Here is a 14,287-nt window from a genome sequence, read left to right as displayed (position 1 = left end):
AATGGCAATTTTAATACAGGCTAGAGTTTTACTTGACCCTGTACATGCCCAGTGAGGAGACAGCCTGACTTGCATCACATTAACACGGCTTGATATATCACAACTGCTATTTTTATCACAACTGCTAACATTTTAGCCACACTATTGATGTGGCTGAAGGGATAGCAATGTCAGTATTTATTTGGTCCAGACTGAGATATCTCAACTATTGGATTGCCATTAATCCAGTGGTTGGATACATACATTAATGTCTCCTTCAGCAATAACTTTGGTGATTCGCTGACTTTTTTTGTAGCTTTTGATTTATAACCAAAAACTGACAAAACTAATGACATTCCCATTAGCACCAGCCGTATCAAGATGGTGAACATTGTAAACATTATACCTGCCAAACATTGGCATTTTAGAATTGTCGTTGTGAGCATGTTAGCATGCTGATGTTAGCATTTAGTTAAAGCACAACTGTGTCCAAGTATAGCCTCACAGAGCTGCTAGTGTGACTGTAAACTCTGTTTCACTCTGTAGGTTTCAGTGCACCTTCAGTGTGTTTTATGGAAAGTCATTGACATTTTGACTTCCTTAAAACTTTCAGGTAGAGTTGTTTTTTATTTAGGGGTTTCTCCCTTCGACGGCTGTTGTGGTGAATAGTTTTTAACATAATTGTAGACCTAAGGGAAAGTCCACTGATGTAGTATTTAGGGTTTGCTTCCTTTTTGCTCTGAAATTATTGTGCAGTGTCTTATTGAGATAGTAAAACTACCTTTTTATGTTAGATTCTTTTGTTATAGTTTTTCTTTTTACATTTTTTAGGCTTAAAATTAGTTGAAAAGACTTCTCATTCCTGTTCTCAGTTTCAGTACTTGAATAAACACTTTTAAGGTGCACATAGATAGTCTGGTCCATTCATTGTACTCAATCATAAATCCAGTGTTAAGAGGACAGTTCATGTGACAGATGAAACATCAACAGTCTAATTATGTGGAACAGGGAGACAGGGAAAGTTGTTTACTTAATGTATCACGTTTCTCTCTTGTGACTCATTGTCAGTCAGACGTATAGTGCAAATTAGCACTTACAGTACAGTACAAAATGTACATGATGTTGATCTAGTACACACTAAAAAGGACTTTTTCATACCTGTGTAAACACTTCAGACTCGCAGTTTAAACAGCTGAAGCGCTAAGTGGTGTATCGTGTGTTGGGTGGTGCAATTTGTTTTGCTGGTTACAAAGAAACTGCCTTTGTACAGTACTGTATATCAACACCCAAATCAGAGAAAAAAGTCTGTTCTTGGAGATTGCAGATAAGACTGTTTACCTTCGGTCTCTCTCTCTGATTAACAGACAGACCTCCAGTGTTTGCTCTACACTGGAATGTGTATATTGTACTCATGAACCAGTTCTTAATGTCTGTCTGTGTGTGCAATCATATGTGCTGTGTGTGTGTGTGTGTGTGTGTGTGTGTCTGTCGATCTTCATCAGTAACACTCACAGCTTCGCTCATGAGACAGAGCTTCACAAAGCTGCTTTATGTTGTCTGTCTCGTTTCTGTTTATAGTGTCCTGTGTGCGTGTCTTTGTGTCAAAGGTGACATAATGGTATAATGAGGCTATTGACCTGATCAGACAAAGCTTTGTGCTTGTTCATTTCTTCTCTCGGATTGGTCATCCAAACCAGCACAATAATGCACTTAAAGTTACTACAAGGAGTTTTTTTAATTAACTGGTTATGAAACGGTTTAAATGTAATACAGATGCCTTTATATGAACTACATAAGCAAAGGAGACAATCAGTGAGAAATCAGCTTCTATACAGTAATTCTTAATGCCTGTCACCGTATCTGATGTAAACTCAGATCTGATGAGACAGGCCGGATGTTTATATTTTCCCAAACAAAGTTTGGCCGTGAGTAGTACATTAGCCAGTTAAAAGGAAGTAGGCGGAGATTTGTCATGAATTCAATTTTTGCCATTATATTTTGTGGTGGGTGATACTGGGGGGCCGGATCATCAAAGAGAAAAATAAAAGAATTGACCAAAGAACAAAATAAAGCTAAAAGGGACAGTTATGGATGAAAACAACCTTGAAAGTCAACTGTGGTCGGTCATGAAACCTATGAAAGTTTTGTAAGAATGTCAATATTAACACCAGCATTGATGTGTTTCAGAAATACTTTAATACTTTAATACTTTAATAATCCCCGTGGGGAAATTACTTAATTCATCGAAGTACAGTGATGTAATTTAGATTATAGCTTTAAAAACATGTTTAAGTTTATGGTACCTTTATGGTAAAATTTACTACAATTAGCAACACAGTGTTGTGACACTTACGTTGTTATTGTTTACCCCAGAGCACATACATTGGGAGGGATAATCTGTTTTCACGTTCTGTTTTCATCATAATCACAACTTTAATTCAGCATTAAACTATTTTGTTGCTTGTGTAGTGATGAAACTATCATACTACTATAAGATTTAAAGGTCAGGTTCACCCAAATCACAAAAACAATTTTTTTTCTACTAACCTCAAGTTACTTACTTTTAGTTTTACTTCCAGGTTTTCACATCCAGGTCTGCCTCCACCACAATACAGTGGAGTTTAGTGTGGACACAGCATTGAGAAACAGCTCCTAATGGAGTGGTGAGATTGTTTTGCCAAAGAATGGACTTTCAATGTCAACTTTAAACATAACTTGGATGTAAAGTCTATAAAATGCTCAGAAAATGCTTCATTGATAAGAGGACAAACGTCATCTGTTAGGGAAGGTCATGTAATAAAAAGCTACTAAACAGCTGAATTGATCTGGGGTTGAGATTGTTTTGCAAACAGCAGTATGTCTTTTCTGGTAAAACAGTTTTCACTGGAACTATACTGTCTTCTGAAGAAGTAGTTCCTGAGAAAAATATGTGTTATTTGGATTATCCACGTTCAGTGTTTTACTAAAGTATGGTGGCAAAACAAAAAGGAAAGCTTTTACTGAATCAGTTTTTGGTTTTAAACAAAATGTATGTCTGGACTTTATGGCTCAGTAATCCCTCCTACTGACATTCATATTTTTAGTATAAGGCTCGTTATTATTTTACTAAATGGCAGGTGTCAGCTTTTGTGCGCATCTACACGTTGAACAGTCTGTCTCATTGAGGAAGGGGACAGTGTCAAGCTCATTATGAGGACCCTGCTGTGAGGAACTTGACCTTGGGTCATGTATTATCCTCTTCTGCCCTCCATTGAGTGCTCGTCTCTCATTCTCACACCCTTGCTATGATGTGTGTTTTTACTCAAATAGGCACTTTGTGTTTTGTGTGTTCCCCTCACAGATTAGAGTTTTGATTCAGAACAATGATCCAGTCATAGCAGTGTCCTCTGATGACTCCTCTACGCACTCTGGCACAGTGCTGTAAAGAGCAGGACTAATGAGACTGCAGCAGATTGGGCTGCATTTTGTGTAGTATACAGTGAACTGTACGTTTTTTTGGAGCTACACGTCTAGAATTGACTAGTGGATTACTTTTGGCTCCAAAATAATCTACTTGAGGCTAAAGGCCTCACAGCCTTTTCTGCACATTATTTCCACTAACTGCAGGACAGCCAACAACTTCAGGAAATCCAGACAATACATATAATCCATGCTTTATATCATCTATTTGAGCTAAGACAAGCTGTTGCTGTTGCTGCTTTATTTCTGAATAAATCAAAAATTTGTGTCCTATCACAATATGTTTGGAACACAGATTTTAACAGATGCCAGAAAACTGATAAAACATCTACAAATATATTATATTCACTGTTCTCCATTTATAACAAAGATTGATCCTTTAAGACTCAAGACTTAAAATGATTAAACGTCCCCCCAGTCAACATAATAAACTAGGATGTTCTGGTCTAAAACTGTAACTTGGTGGTTTTATACAACACAGTCTTAGTAAATCAGGTTATGAAGGTGAGTTATTTATTGTATACTGTAAAAGTGAGCTAATAAAACTGAAGCTAAATGCATGAGGCTGTCATGTGTGGTACACACACAGACAGTACTGCCCACTGACCATTTTCTTCTTAAAGTCAAGCTTTCCATTACACAGAAAAGGTTTTTTTGTCACGACATCCTCCATAGATCTAGCATAGATAGTGTTTCTCTTTCAATTTATAATTTTTTAATCTCCTTAGTCCTTATTTGGGATGGCCAGAGCCGCAGCACAGTAGAATTACTCCTTATTTATTGTTTAGGTTGTGAAAGTCAGGGCAGCAGCCTTCACAAGGAAATTTAGATGAAGCATTTAGCAGACCAAACATTAGTGTCTGGGAAACAGGATTATTAAAAAAAAATAATAATAATACTGGTCATTTGCCTAAAACAACAAATGTTTATGTGGCTCTGCAAATTCTGACTTCTGTGTCTCAGAATTAAAGGCATAATTACTCAAGATTTAACGCCACAAAAGAGAGGAGATCTGGGTTTATGGTTGGATCAGTAAAGATTGGGACTTTGACACAAGGCACCGCTGTTGGCATCCTGTTACCTGCCATAATCACTGCTGGATTCTTTTTTACCATGACCACAATGATTTCTTGACCTTAACCAAGTAAATTTTTGTACCCACGCCCAATCAAACCGTAACTAAAACGGTTACATTAATCATTTTAATGTAACCTAATGTTCTAATGTTTTGGTGATCTGTGCCAGGTCATGAGATGATGAAATGGGTCATTTTGGAAGGCAGTGACAGTGAGCTATTTTGTCACTGAGGTCAGATCAATTGTTTTTCAGTGATGTCTTGACCAATAAAATACATTCGCAGTGGACTGTGGCACATGCCTGAGAAAGAGATGACGAGACAGTTGGCTACTCTCCCCTATTTCCATCTATTGTGCGTTCTTCCGGGCAGCCACACTGCCAGTCCAAACATTATCATCATCATCTCCACTATGTGTCACACAGAGAAATACCCTGGAAACATGACCAGAGTTCAGATAAAGAGTGGGAACCACGGTCCAGTATTAAACCACAAAAGTCATCAAACTTTGACCATTCCCTGCCAAAAGCACTGACTTGCTCTTTTGAAATGTAATGTGTGTATACAATCCTGGGTACTTTGACAAATGCACGTACCACTGTGTGTTCACATCCACGTCCGTCTGTGTGTGTGTGTGTGTGTGTGTGTGTGCTGAATCCTTGTTTACCCAAACGCCACCTTGAATCATCAAGCAAAGTTGCGGGTCTACCTGTGTATGTACTGGATGAGCCTGCCATCCGTGTGTGTGTGTACACTTTGTGACAGATGTGGGAAGCTGTATGTTTGCTCTCAGAGAGGAGGTGAGGAATATCACGGCTCTCCTCCAAACCGCCTTCTCTCCCGCTCCGCTCAGATCTAACCGTTGTTTATGTGATCTGACTCTTGGAGACAAGGTGACGTCATCAATAATATTTTGTACCGTAGCTTCTGTATTATACAGGTTACAGTAAGCGTTTGTCTGTGAATGCGTAACAGTGTAAACTCACCGCAGCTTCAGTCCCCTTACTCACAACTTAGGCCATATCACCAGTCTGTCAGTGCGGATTAAAAAAAAGCTTGTTTTTACTTGTTGTGGAGACCAAGCTGTAGTGAAAATTCAGGTTTCTGTGAGCTGACGTGGTTGCGGTCACAGCTGTAAGTAAGACTCAGTTGGACTTGTTCCCATATGCTCTTAATTGCATCCTACTGTCTGTGTCTTCTTTGTGTTTTCTCTCTGTGTACACGAAGACACAGAAAACCTTTTTTGAACTTCCTAATTCAGGCTAAGCTGAAACCAGTGCAGAGAATTATCTGATTGAAAGATATTTATGACATATTATTTATTGGTCAGGTGTTTTGCATTGTACCAGAATATCTGTGATATCCGTTGAAGGTGTGTTGACAACCACAGGAATTGTGTCACCTAAATGAATTAAATATGTTTTGGATTTTTCCATTTGAAAACCAGGATGTTGATATCAAGATACTCCCAGGCTGTAGACACAGTGTAACAGAGACAGTAACAGACAAAATGTGAGCTAGGATTTTTAGTGATGCTGGATAATATTATCTGTCTGTTCACCTGTTTAAATTGCCTCCACATTATTGGCATGCAATTCAGTACAGATATTCTCATTGTTCCAAATAGATGAAACCTCAATGACTTTTGATCAACCACAAATTTTTATTCTAGTGCCACCATTCGAGCATTAACCCATCAAAACGTCCATTTGTTAAACACATGTTCCTGTCCTAAGCTTAGCTGTGAGATTAATGCTAAATTTACTGTATGCAAACACAATAAAATAGCATGCTAACATTTAAGTCTTTGCATATTAACATGCAAATAATACTGATGTCAACATGTTCACATACCAGATAGCAAAATATTAATAAATAAACAATACTGCCAGGCAGAAGTATTGAATCTACAATGATGCATAACATTGAAACCAAATTTAAAATGCTTGTTATGTTAAATGTAGACATTTTATATTAAAATAGTGAAAATTCACATTTCCCTAGAATAAACCAACAGTCCAAAATCCCAATATATTTAGTTTATAATCATGTAAAACAGAGAAGACCAGCAAATCCTTGCATTCACATGAAGGAGCAACTGGATTGTTTGCTTAAAAAATGACATGAACTCAATGATTAATCCAACATAGTTGCTGATTTATTAAGGAAATACTTTGTTAAACCTTGTCAACGTCAGTAGTGGAGGCAGAGACGCAAGAGACTAAAGGAAAGTGGGAGACCAATCAAAGATAAATCGTGCCAAGCATCTTAACAAAGGTTCATGTGTTTGGTGGAAGGAGGAGGAAGGGCACCCCAGAAAAAAAAGTGTCTGTCTGCAGATTCTAGATGTCAAAATAAATATATTAATTAAAGTAAAATCATTCCCATTTATGTGATTTTGGGATAATCTATTTGTGTCCACATATATCTAATTTCCTAATTCCAAACAAAATAATTTACATTCATCAGTTTTCTTTTATTCTGACAGCTCAGCCCTGATATTCACCTGAAAGGGTTACACAAGTGCCTTAAAAGCAATGCACCCATCTGTCTTTCGCTCCTTTCCAGGAATGTGGTTCTTTGTCTTTTCTTTGTATTTGGTGATTGATGAGTTGGCGGCTGCTCAGACCCTCAGAGAGAGAGAGATGGGGAGAGGGAGAGAAAGGTAGGGAGTGATGTATAAGCCTATTTGTACACTGGAAATTTGTTACATAAGAGCTTAGCTCATTACCACATTGTGATGGAAAGACATGCTTATATGTCAATGCCACTCCTGTACTCTCTTTATCTTTTTGACCAGTCTGTCAGTCTTGCTCTTAATAGTGGCGTTTGGCTTTGCTTGCATTACTTTATTGATTTGATAGTTGCATAAGATTATGTGTTGTTGAATACCGAATGCATGTGACCAAAGTTTGACAGTATGAATGTCTGTCTTTTGTTTGTCGAAGCTGTTTGTTGGCAACTCTGTTTACTTCAGTAGATGAAATGATCTCTCATGTGTACACAAATAATATCTCTCCTTGTGCTTGATGACATTAACGTGCTACATAAATTTGACACCTGGATTAGGTTGCACCTGCTATTTATCACTAATGTTGTGTGTAAAGTCCTTATAGAGTTAGCAAAGTTTCATTCTAGCAACTTTAGTAAATTGGTTGCTAGGAAACATCTTTTGCATGATCAGTGAAAAACAATCAACTGTGTAAAGTTACTGCAGCATCACAAGTTGTAACAAAAAGAACATTTTTAATTGGCCCAAATAATAATATATACATTTTTACAATCTGCCCTGAACATCCTTGGTTTCTCTTATCCATATTTGAACACATCAAAAATGTATTTCAAAGTAAAGATTTTAATTACTATGCAGTTTTAGAATGGAGAAGGGAAATATCTGATTATGCTAACCTAACTGGCATTATTTAGCTATTTAGTATAATGTTTTGTGATTGTAACTAAAGTTAATCGAGATCTGGGAACATGTGATATTACAAAAAAAATATGTCCTAGAGGGAAAGAAACATGAGCATTCAGATAATCATATAAGTGTTAAACAACGGCCTTAGTCAAACGTATTTATTACTTTTTAATTGTTACTTAAATTCACCATCATAAACATCCATCACAGTTTACCGACCGATTTTGTGGCTCAACTTTGACCTACTTGCTACAGTTTTCCTGTGCAATGAGTGATTTTTACTTTCTACATTACAGGTGAACGCACTCGGTTTTACTTCAAAGTAAAGTTTTGGATGAAAAGTGATGTTAGCTAAAATGTTGGCTTATGTTTGTCGCCTTGTTGTCTTAGACTTACACATTACTTTGGTACGTACAATGTTCGTAATAAACCAAAAATCTCCTTTAAAACATACATTAACTCTGCACGTGTGATATATTACGCACGTTTCTACAACGTATTTGTGTCAACAGCTGTGTCATCTCAAATAAGATATAGAAAGGTACCAGATGATTGCCATGCCTTGTGCAGCATTAGGTCACATTTCACCGTCCCTCTGCTGTCAAACTCTCGAGTATCAGTCAGGTGCCCTAAGAGGGTTAAAGAGGGTTTCAGAATAGCTGGCACAACCATCCAATCTACTGACAACAAGAAGGGATGTATTTCCAAAGAGTGACCATCAATAGCAGTCTCTTTGTGCCTCTTTATCTCTAAAGAATTTTTCAAAATTGGACATAAGATTCTATTGTGGTAGTAGTGAGTGCATGCTTTTAATGTAAAGTAATCCCAGCGTTGGAATGAGACCAGAAACCACAGGCCTGGCCCCTGCTTTACAAGTCTCCAGTGTCATAAAGAAGCTGCAGTGCCAAGTATTTACCCTACTCAAAGCTCTCTATATGCCGTTGGCACAGACTCCCGTGGGCTCCCAGCCAGGGGAGATCCAGAGCTGAGTTTTGGGAAAAGACCCCACTTGCTCCTGTGGAGGTGTTTGTGTTTGTTTAGACATGCTTGTATATGAAGAGGCTTCGTGCAAAGGGTTGGTTGAGTCATTACGATGTTATCAGGGTTTCAACTGTAAATTTGATTCCTCTGTTTGATTTGGTTCTCTATTAGTTTTCTACCAACAAACGTAGTCAAGCGTGAATATTAATTTCAAAACAAGATTAATATCATTCTTTATTATGTCGATAGAGCTAACTTGAAATGAGATAACATGTCGTCAACCTTTTTCCAAAATTGTCGCGTCCCTGAAATGGCAGGTCTGTTGCATTTTGTGGCTTGTAAACAAACCTTCCAACAGTATCTTTGCGTCCTCTCAGTGAGATTGGTTGACTAAGCTCGAGGCCAGCAGGGACGTAAAGAGCACAAATGTCAGTTCAGGTCATGAGTTTTATGAAAACCAGATCATAGAGCAGTTGTTGATTAAATTCAACTTCCTGCCTTCGTTTATATCTGCTTTGTAAGCCAACCAATTACCATGTGAGAGAAAAACTGCTGTAATTGTTCACCACATGGAGAACTTATGAAAGACAACTTCTAGAAGAATCCAGGTTATTTATACCGTAGATGTATGGGGATCTGGTGTTTTTGGGGGATTTTGGTTTGTTGCAAATTCTTTATTATGTTTGATGTGATAAAAAAAAAAAAAATGTAACTACTGCTATAAACTTTTCCTCAGTACAGTTCCATTTTTCTCACTCTCGTGAGAGCAAACCAAACTTTGGGCTGTTTGTCAGTCTGTCTGCAGTCATCCACAGCTCCATCCAATTATGTCATCTTCGCTTATCCCACAATGTAAGTAATGATGTCATTCAAACTCTGGAAAACAATCCCTCCACGTCTGATGTCGAGAGCAAACAGTGTGAGTCAAGAGTCTTCAAGGGGCCAAATTGCCAGATTTACCCCAAAATAGCTGTAAAACATTCTTATTCTGTATAATTCAAGTCAAGGTTTTGCTTATTTGTTTTCCTAGTTAGTTAATCTTGACCTTGTGTTTCTAGGAAATCTGCATTGACTTACAAAAGGAATCATACTTGGTTTCTATCCAACTGAATATACAGCTGCAACTCTGTTGATAAATCTACTAATTATTTTCTCGATTTAACTGATTAATTACTCAATCTACAAAATCTCAATTTTCTAAAGCCTAGGTTGAGATCTTCCAATCACTTTTTTTATCCAACCAACAGTCCAAAACCCACAAAATATTAAATGCACCGCGGCATAAAAAGGAAAACAATAGAAAATATTTGTATTTAAGAAGCTGACATTTTACCTTGAAAATGATTGAAAGATTTAATCAGTTATATGAGTAATAGTAAATACTGTATATGTGTTTGTGTGTGTTTATTTGTAGCCACCAACACACACATCACTTCACATAAAATCAGTGTCACTTCCCTGTTTCAGTAAAAGAGAATAGCTCTTCGTAGAAAGGGGTGTAATTGATTTCAGTTTGGTTTCCTTCTTCCTTTTTCACTTATAAAAACTATAAATACAAACACACTTCTTGCTAATGGGCCTTATTTCCCTCGAATTAGTTAACGTTTCAAAGGTCTGCGCCACTGTAATATTTCATTCTTAAGCAAATACACAACGAATTTCCAAAGATTTGTCAAACTGTCACTCCCCTTTATGACGACTGAAGGGCTAGCAAATGAATACCATGTGGTTTTCTGCTATTTCAGCCCGACACGACTCCACTCCAGTTGTTGTTTTGTTATTTAGTTTTACTGGAGTCCGGTTCCACGTCGGGTTTTAGCTGCGGCCTGCCACAGAGAGAGAGAGCAGGTTCAGAAAGCTGGAAGCATGCACTCTGCAAGTATTTGAATTATGCCATTGACGTCAGCACAGTCATAAAGTAGACGGCTGCCCTTCCCCTGAAGTATTCCCTTGCCAGCAGGCCTGTTCAGCTCAGTGCAGATGGATTCAAACACTCTCTGCTTCACAGACCGGCTCTTTTGTTTGGGTATTTGGGAAGCATTTGGGCCCCCCCCCATGCCCTTCGCCAAAAAACACCACCATCACCACCCTCTTTGTGGAAACAGGACAGAAAGCAGCCTTTTAAAAATCAATTCAACAATAAAATACCGCCTTTCAATTAAAATCCTCCTGATTATTATCAACAAAGAAACAAAACGGCTAAATCAAGGTTTGGTTATCATTAAACTGCGGTAACATTGCTGATTTTTTGGCGGAGGTAGGATCCAGATATCTTTTCTTCTTTTCTGAAACCGCTGTTAGGCCATGAATGCCACATGTCTATTTAGTTGTTACTTGGGGGGGGGACTTCTATTTAATCTTGATTCAATCAGGAAGTTTCATTTAGCCAATATGGACAAACACAATCAATCTTGTTGTGCATGCTCACCAGTGCCAATAGTATTTATTGGCTCAATTTGATTGTGTTATGTGGTCTGGGATACACACACATACAGACACAGACACAGACACACACAAGCATGCACATACACTGACACACCATGCTTACCCATCATAAGGAGGCATGCTGTTCGAGGTCATTTGAGGTTTGTCTCAGCTGGTCTTCATATGTTAGTGGAGAAACCGATCCTTCGTTGCACGCAAACCCCTTCGTCATAGAACCCCTCTGGTGTCTTTCCTCGCTCTGCTCATCAAGTCTGCTCTGTCCAGACCTGGACCAGCCTGGCTTGGCTCCATTTCAAGGCCTGCACGCTAAATACGGTCAAGATAATGTTAATAAGACAGTCATGTTTTTCTTGACAACAGTTCAACAACAGCTGGAAAAGTGTTGAGACCAAAATGATTTCTTGCTTGGCCTCTGTAAAATGTTATTCAGATATCAAAGCCAAGAAACAGAAGAAGCGTGACACATAAACCGAGCCTGTCTAGTTGCAGCCCACTGAGGTTGCTTACTTCCTCATTATTTGAAATAAAACCTGTAAAAGTGATCTGAGCCCTGACTTTAGAAAGCTCATAGAAGCAGCTGCGTCTTCCATATTTTTCAGCATGTAGAATAGCTGGACTGGTCGCACCTGCAGGAAGACGTAGGTGGCCTAAAAACCCGCTTTGTCTCATTTAACAACAAATCGAAATTAACAAAGGCCAGTTTTACACTTAAAATTCTTCCACATTAACAATAAATATAATGGTATCACTACCTAGGACAACATATCTGTGTGTCTGAGGACACGCTCCTGGACTCCCCCCTCCCCCCACGTTGTGACCCATCTTGTGACATGTGTATGACATGACAGTAAAGCACTGTCTCCTTGGAAAATATGAGGTAACATATATTTCATCTAGCAACCCAGTAATTCAGACATTGTTAGGTCGAGCTTACTTTCTTTGATAAACTGAGACTTTATCTTTTAAAGGAACATGTCAGGTCACCATATTGCTAGAATCAGATCCAATTTATTTACTCTAAATATCCCTTACCCCTCCTTCTTTCCTCCAGCTGGCCCATTCCGATTATGCAAAGGTTTTCCTCATGATTTAAGAAATCCGTCCTCACCCCTGACATCAGTTCGACCCCTGCGCCAACAGTGAACCTCTGTTATCGTGAAAACCTTTGAAACCTAAAGAAAGAAAAAGCAGCATCAACAGCGACAGAAGTTTGGCTAACTGGGTTCATGGCTCCTCTGATCCATGCTAATCAACCCGAGGGGCAAATGCCAGTCAGCGTGACAATGAGGCCCATTCAGCCTAGTCAGTACTGTTGCTCCCAATGTGGGAGTTCACCTCAGGTAATACAGACAAAGCCTGGTCTGTTGCTGTGCATTTGTGTGTATGTGTTTGTGTGTGTACCCTGTTTGAGGGTATAGAAGCAGAGAGTAAGAGAGCGAGACACTGTGGTGAGAAGGAGCGAAAGGGGGGAAAAAGAACATGTGAGAGTTTATGAGAGCAGGAGTCAAAACAGACGGAGAGAGTGCAGCTCAAGGACAGGACGTTGTTTTACTTACAGATCCTCTGAGCTGAAGAGCTGCTGATAAGACGGACAAACAGCCTCATTGACGTCCATCTTTTTTATCAGAGAGAGTGAGAGAGACCCAGAAACAAAACACTGAAGATTTTTACACCAGAGCATGACAACAAGTCAGATAGCAGTGGATACTGCATGTAATACTGAGGCAGACGCCTCGTGCCTCAGTGAACCTTCAGGCCCTGTCATGTCAGATTGTCTCTGAGTTCAGTTCAGTCCTCACGTTATGTTCCTCACGTCCACCTCCCACATGCATAAATCACTCTGTATCTGCCTGTGTGAATAAAGTGCACATGTGTGAATCATGTGTATGTGTGCAAGTAGAATCCACAGTTTGATGTCCAAGGCATGAGACTTGGTGAAGAAACATGGGATATGTTTTTTTAAACCATTTCTAACCAGATAAGCAGATGTTAACAGAAGTTGTAGCTCTGTGTGACTCAGCTGGGACTGAAGCCCAGTCTGGACTGGATTAATATTTACCATGCTCTTCAGTAACTAAATGGATCTTAATAGAAGTCATAGAAGTCAGTCTGTGTAACTGGAAATACATCTTTGTGTTCAAAGTTAGATATTTGCAGCTATTCTGATACTTAGTTATTTAGTAATTGTCACATTTTTCAAGCAATGCCAACAATTCATTGGTTCTACATTTTCAATTGTTAGGATTTTTTGCTTTTCTGTGTTTTTATGTCATTGTAGACGGAATAGCTTTGGGTTTTGGACTGCTGGTTGGACAAAACTAAACATGTAGGAAACTCTGACAGGCATTTTCAATCATTTAGTTGAAGAAAAATGAACTGATAATGAAAATAAACATTTGTTACAGCCCTATTTTGTGCAAGAAAACTCAAAGATAGTATTAAGCAATCGTAAATGTCTGTCTTGGTGAGACTTAAATTAATAGAAGACCAACGTGTACGCCAAGACACAACAGCTATTTGGGACTGAAATGGATACTGGATCACACACATCTCCAGGCAAGATTGAAATCACAGATGAGCATATGAACATTGTATTAAATCACCCAGCCTTTTCAGGAAGAATAAACCCTGTTCAAATTAGGCTTGAGAGTCACATCCAAAATAAGATTCTCACAACCTGAGAACTTTCAGTTTTCTCACCCCACCTGGATTTAGACAGTTTGATTAACACGGCAGAGCCTCTTTCGCTGTTATTCCAAGGATTCTGCGAAGGATCTGGTATCACTGTGCACCCTTTGGGAGTTGTTGCGTGCTACTCAGATTTATATCTTTCCATGTTGCTTTCCCACTGAGTTCTATAGTAAAACAGACAGGAATGTGTACATGTGTATATATTATGGGGAGGACAGGGAACACTGTGTCCAAGGAGA

At 38.7% G+C, this 14,287-nt stretch overlaps 1 protein-coding gene across 2 annotated transcripts in view; it reads left to right on the top strand.

Moving 5' to 3' along the window:
* The window catches only part of pde4ba (phosphodiesterase 4B, cAMP-specific a), a 124,848-nt gene that overhangs the window by 82,420 nt on the left and 28,141 nt on the right, over positions 1 to 14,287 (top strand). The gene's annotated exons all lie outside the window — the stretch shown is intronic.

This window comes from Morone saxatilis, unplaced genomic scaffold, assembly GCF_004916995.1.
Source record: "Morone saxatilis isolate NCDOM2014 unplaced genomic scaffold, NCSU_SB_2.0 Contig12, whole genome shotgun sequence".
Lineage (NCBI taxonomy): Eukaryota > Metazoa > Chordata > Actinopteri > Moronidae > Morone > Morone saxatilis.
This window is presented reverse-complemented; position numbering and strand designations above follow the sequence as displayed.